The sequence below is a fragment of the Chlorocebus sabaeus genome, chromosome 24 (assembly GCF_047675955.1).
Source record: "Chlorocebus sabaeus isolate Y175 chromosome 24, mChlSab1.0.hap1, whole genome shotgun sequence".
Taxonomy (NCBI): domain Eukaryota; kingdom Metazoa; phylum Chordata; class Mammalia; order Primates; family Cercopithecidae; genus Chlorocebus; species Chlorocebus sabaeus.
The window spans coordinates 81,483,671-81,489,670 of record NC_132927.1 but is presented as its reverse complement, the minus strand read 5'-3'; positions in this window follow the sequence as shown (position 1 = coordinate 81,489,670).

The following is a 6,000-nucleotide window of genomic DNA, read 5'->3' as shown; positions in this document are numbered from 1 at the left end:
GGACATTTTCCAGCATCCTTGGTCTCCACCCACTAGAAGCCAGTGGCACCCCTCCCTGCTGTGAAGTCCAAACATGTCTCCAGAGACCCTAACTGTCGTGGAATGGGGGACACTGGACCCCCCTCACTGGCATGGGGAAGGGGAAGTGCATTTGGGAGCCACTAGGCCGGGCTCCCCCATGAGGGTTTCCGTGCTGAGCTGAGCTCGTGCTGGCCTGGATGGGGGCAGGGGAAGCAGTTGCACTTCTGCTAATCCACAGGAGGACCTGGGGGAGCAGCCTGCTCCCTCAGCTGCCCCGCCCCGTCCCTGTCCGCTGCCCTGAAGTCTCCGGGTGGCCCTTATCTTGGGCCTTTCCTGTCTCAAGGCACCATTAGGGCAAAACAAGCAGTTCCTAAAAACGACCAAGAATAGGCCCCAAGGGCTTGGCAGGGCTGTGGGGTGAAGGGAGGGTCTGGGGGAGCTCAGGGCAGGGTTTGTGGGGTGAAGGGAGGGTCTGGGGGAGCTCTGGGCAGGGGTTGTGGGGTGGAAGGGAGGGTCTGGGGGAGCTCAGGGCAGCAGGGCTGTGGGGTGAAGGGAGGGTCTGGGGGAGCTCTGGGCAGGGGTTGCGGGGTGAAGGGAGGGTCTGGGGGAGCTCAGGGCAGCAGGGCTGTGGGGTGAAGGGAGGGTCTGGGGGAGCTCTGGGCAGGGGCTGTGGGGTGAAGGGAAGGGTGAAGGGAGGGTCTGGGGGAGCTCTGGGCAGGGGCTGCGGGGTGAAGGGAGGGGTGAAGGGAGGGTCTGGGGGAGCTCTGGGCAGGGGCTGCGGGGTGAAGGGAGGGTCTGGGGGAGCTCAGGGCAGCAGGGCTGTGGGGTGAAGGGAGGGTCTGGGGGAGCTCTGGGCAGGGGTTGCGGGGTGAAGGGAGGGTCTGGGGGAGCTCAGGGCAGCAGGGCTGTGGGGTGAAGGGAGGGTCTGGGGGAGCTCTGGGCAGGGGCTGTGGGGTGAAGGGAGGGTCTGGGGGAGCTCAGGGCAGGGTTTGCAGGGTGAAGGGAGGGTCTGGGGGAGCTCTGGGCAGGGGCTGTGGGGTGAAGGGAGGGTCTGGGGGAGCTCTGGGCAGGGGTTGTGGGGTGAAGGGAGGGTCTGGGGGAGCTCTGGGCAGGGGTTGCGGGGTGAAGGGAGGGTCTGGGGGAGCTCTAGGCAGGGGTTGTGGGGTGAAGGGAGGGTCTGGGGGAGCTCTGGGCAGGGGTTGCGGGGTGAAGGGAGGGTCTGGGGGAGCTCAGGGCAGCAGGGCTGTGGAGGACACCCAGGGCTGTGAGGAGGGTAAGTCCCCCACCTGTGGAGACTCTGTGGGCCCCGCCCAGGCCTGGCACCCAGCAGGTACTTCACAGAAGAGCTGTGCCTGGGCAGATGGCTCCCGGGTGTGGTGGGACGTTCAGCAGCATCCCTGGCCGCACCTAGCCACCGCAGCTGGCTGCGCCTTGCTCCTTCCTGAGTCCTGGAAGCTGGCCCTGGATGTGGCACCTGTTGGCCCCAGCTGGCTCCAGGCCCTCAGGGAGTGTCGCAGGGACTGTTGAGCTAGGGTCTGCCTGCTGCTGCTCCCCCCCAGGGAGGAAAAAGGATGGTCAGTGCAAGCCAGGGACCGCCCAGAGGCAGGAGCAGATGCAGGTCGAGTGGACGTGCCCCAAGGTCCAGCTCCACGGGGGTCGGGGGGATGGCCAGGCTCGAGGTGGGTTCCCTAGGGAGGTGCATTCTGAAGGGGACCAGCCCCCCATGCTGCGAAGGGCAGTGAGAAGGATGCAGCCCCCACCAGGCCCAGCCCTTCCTTGGGGCACCGGGGGAGGGTCTCTGGGGAGGGGCTTCGGGGCTGGGCCTGAGCTGTGGATGGAAGGGTGTGCTCTGCGACTGAGGAGAGTTTCAGGGGCCAGCTCTGGGGTTCAGGGGTCACATGATACCAAGCCCTCACCCCAGAAAGCCACCCACAGCCCACACTGACAGTGGACCCCCAACCTCGGCCTCCCACAGCTGCAGGGTCTTCCTCCCCACCAGTTCCTAGAGAGGAGAGATGGGAGTGACAGTCCCCAGAGAGGGGACAGCCAGGAGCCCAGCTCTGGGAAGCCCCCAGGGGCCTGCTTCGATCTCTCCTGGACCCTCCAGGTAACAGATGGGCTCTCAGAGCATCCCCTGCTAGCCCAGAGCTCGAGACCACAGGGGAAAAGCCCCTCCCCTGACCCTAGGAGCTCTCGGGGGCATCGGGCAGCCCAGATTGCAGCCGAACCCAGCGCCAAGCAGAGAGGGCAAGAGAATGACAAGCATGGTCCTGGGGGGCCGTGGACGCATGGTCACTGTGGGAGCAGTGGTGGAGGCGGCTGTGAGTTGGACCCTGGCAGGGAGCAAGACCCAGAAGCTGATGGAGGAAACAGGTAGAGGAAGGGGAGGCTGTTGGGGTGGGGATGGTGGTGCCGGGGGTGTGGCAGGCTCCGGGACCCAGCTGGACACAAGCACCCAGATTCGCCTGGCCAGGCCTGGGCAGCCCAGCCTCAACCACACCAGGCATGGGCTGCCCAGAAGAGGAGCCACTCCGCCTAGGGTGGGCCCCAGAACCTGATGGGCCAGGGTCCTGTCCTGGGATTGTTCCAGAAATCAAGGCTGGAGCTTGAGACTGGGGGCTTCCCCAGGTCTCCCACCCTGAGGGGAGAGCAGCTGGCGGTGGACACCACCCTCAGGGAGCTGAGAGGCCAGAGGTGGAGAGGGGCTGGGGGCTGGATCTGCAGCCCCCAGGCCCCCACTGCAGCCCCCAGGCCGCCCTTGGCTGCCGGCTTAAGGCCTATCTTTAGCCACCATGGCCTCGTAGGGTGCCCTGCAGCCCCCTCTTGGCCCGGGCGAGCCCTGGAGGAGTTCTTCACTTGGATAGGTGCATGGTTTACAGTGAGGGGTTTGGCTTGCCAGCAACCGCGTGCCCCTTGGAAGCCCCTTTTTCCACCCCCAGCAGCCCTGCTCCTACCCCCGCAGCCACCCCAGCAGCTAGTCCGAAGCTCCCCGTCTCCAGGGATGCTCCCAGCCCCGCTCCAGCAGAAGACCTTTCTGGAAACACCCTTAGGCTGAGCCTCTGTCCACTCCACTGGTGTAACCAACAATAGGGAGCTCCCAAGGACCCCAAAAAGGCAGACATTGTAAGGGGGAAACTGAGGCCCAAAGTGTCCAGCAAACAGTTGTTCTAGTCTCTGTGAGCTGTTCTAGCAAAAGACTGAACCTGAGGAGAGGGTCATCAGACCTCCCATTTGTCATAACCAAGGCATTCGGAAGTCATGGGTAACCTGGAGACCCACCCCTTGTGACTGGTGTCTGAAGTCAGGGCAGTCAAGGGCGACTGAGCCCTTAACCTAACCCACAAGTGAAGTGCCAGAGGTATTGTGAGTTACAGTATAGAAGAAAAACTTTATTCCATACCCCCAGCTTCTCTGGCCTTGGGGCTCCACCTCCTTCCCAGTTCAACATCCCCTGACCCTTTTCTCATTTGGGGTAGTCGAGTCCCTGGGCTTGGCCAGTGGGCACCTTGCTCAGCTGCCAGGGACCTGCCCTTGCTAGGTGGAAGAAAAGCTGGCATCGGCCGGGCATGGTGGCTCATGCCTGTAATCCCAGCACTTTGGGAGGCTGAGGTGGGCGGATCACGAGGTCAGGAGATCGAGACTATCCTGGCTAACACGGTGAAACCCTGTCTCTACTAAAAATACAAAAAATTAGCCGGGCGTGGTGGTGGGCGCCTGTAGTCCCAGCTACTTGGGAGGCTGACGCAGGAGAATGGCGTGAACCCGGGAGGCAGAGCTTGCATTGAGTGGAGATCGCTCCACTGCACTCCAACCTGGGCGACAGAGCGAGACTCTATCTCAAAAAAAAAAAAGAAAGAAAGAGAAGAAAAGCTGGCATTGCAGCACATGTCCCCAATTCCGCACCCCCTTCCTGCTTAGAACAGCACCCAGAATTAGCTGGCGCAGCAACATCAAAGACTACATTTCCCAGGCTCCCCTGCCGCCAGGTGTGATCACAAGACTACATTGGGCCCAGGAAGGAGGGAAGATGGAGCAGGTAAACTGGGTGGGAATTCTGGGAAGTCTCCACACAGGGGACAGATTGTGCCCTGCTCTCCTTTGCTTCTGCCTCATTCCTGGAACACAGATGTGAAAGCTGGAGCTCAAGTTGCCACCTGGGACCATGAGGTAAGGCTGGGGGCTTCCCATGGTTGTGGGGCTGTCGTGCCAGCCCTGAGAAAAAGGAAACCCTGTGGATTAAGTGGGTTAGGCAGAGTCGTCTGGGGTTTCTGGGGTCACAGGCAGCCTGTCCTGGGCCTCACTAGGACACACTATGACTATTGAACCATGACTCATGATGCACACTGGGAGTATACCCTGGTCAAAGGAACAGGCGTTGGCAACAAGGAGTTTCAGAATTATCCAGTTCTTGGGTTGACACTTCTCAAAAGCCCCTATCTTCCGCTGCCTCTTCTGTCTCGGGGAGGCCCTCTTCAAAACTTCCCTAAAAATCCCTTCCCTGGCTTAAACCTGGGGCCTCTTGTCTTCTCACCAGAGCAGCTGTCCCCACAGAAACCCCAGGACACCTCCGCCTTTCCCCTTCCTGCTTGGCCTGTCATCTGGTCCGCATCCCCGGCTTGCATCACCAACACCCAGGGGTGGGAGAGGCCAGGACAGAGCCCTCCTCCAAGGGAGTGAGCGAGGAGTCAGAAAAGGCCGGGAAGACTTCTTCTGAGGGATGGAGTCACCATCCGAGCAGAGGGGTCCGGTGAGGCGTGAATACACAGACACACCTGATGCAGGGGGCTCCGTGACTGGAAACTGACACACAGGATTTGCCCTGTAATCATCAGCACAGAGGCAGAGGGGGTGACTTGTCAAATCTGGGACAATTTGAGCATCCTCAAGAACAATGACTAGGGGCCAGGCATTGTCCCAGCACTTTGGGAGGCTGAGGCGGGCAGATCACCTGAGGTTGGGAGTTCAAGACCGGCCTGACCAACATGGTGAAACCCCGTCTCTACTAAAAATACAAAAATTAGCTGGGCGTGGTGGTGTGTGCCTGTAATCCCAGCTACATGGGAGGCTGAGGCAAGAGAATCGCTTGAACCTGGGAGACAGAGGTTGCGGTGAGCTGAGATTGCGCCATGGCACTCCAGCCTGGTCGACAAGAGCAAAACTCTACTCCTCCTCATCCTCCAGGAACCCCTGGGTGTCCTCCAGTGCATGGCTGAGGCCAGCCATTGTCTCAGGGCTCGGGGAAGTGCCTGCCGTGACCCTTCAAGTCCACACTGCACTCTGGTGTTCGCTTTGCCTTCTAATGTGCCCCAGACTGAGAGTGACTTGAAGCGGGGCATGTGGTGGGGCCCCCCGGCCCGGTGCCAGTGTGGCCCATGGAACATGCTTCATAAATCTAAAGGAGCCACTGGGCGTTGGACTGGGAGGGGTCTGCCTGTGCCAGGCCTGGCCCCCAATCCCAGGCCCACATCCTGAGGGCCACCACATGGTCACCACCCCCAGTGCCTGAGCCTTCCCTAGGGCCGTCCTCCTTAGGATCTGGGCATCTGCCCCCCACACCTGTTGTCCTGGGAAGCTGGGAGGCCTGGGGCCCCCACTCTCAAAGCCTAGCCTTCCAGCCACTGTCTCTCTACAGTTACAGAGCGAAGACCCCCCCACCACCCCCGCTACCGTCACCAGAGGAGCAGCCCTGCAGGCCCACACAGTGTGGTCACACCTGGCTTGGGAGACAGCCACACCCCACATGCAAGGTAGCCCTTGGGAACTTCTGCTCCACACCCACCAGGTGGGGAAGGCCAGAGCTGGCTGTTCAGGGTGTTTTAGTGCCAGACAAAAGCAAGGCCCTGTGGCTGCCCGGGAGGTGGAGCAGGCCACACTGGCCCCATGCACAGGGGCTCTTCGGGTCCCTGGTCCCATCCTCCCAGCTCTTTCCAACTTTGCCCCCCGGCCATTTCTTGCTCTGACCCTCCCCTCCCTTATTCC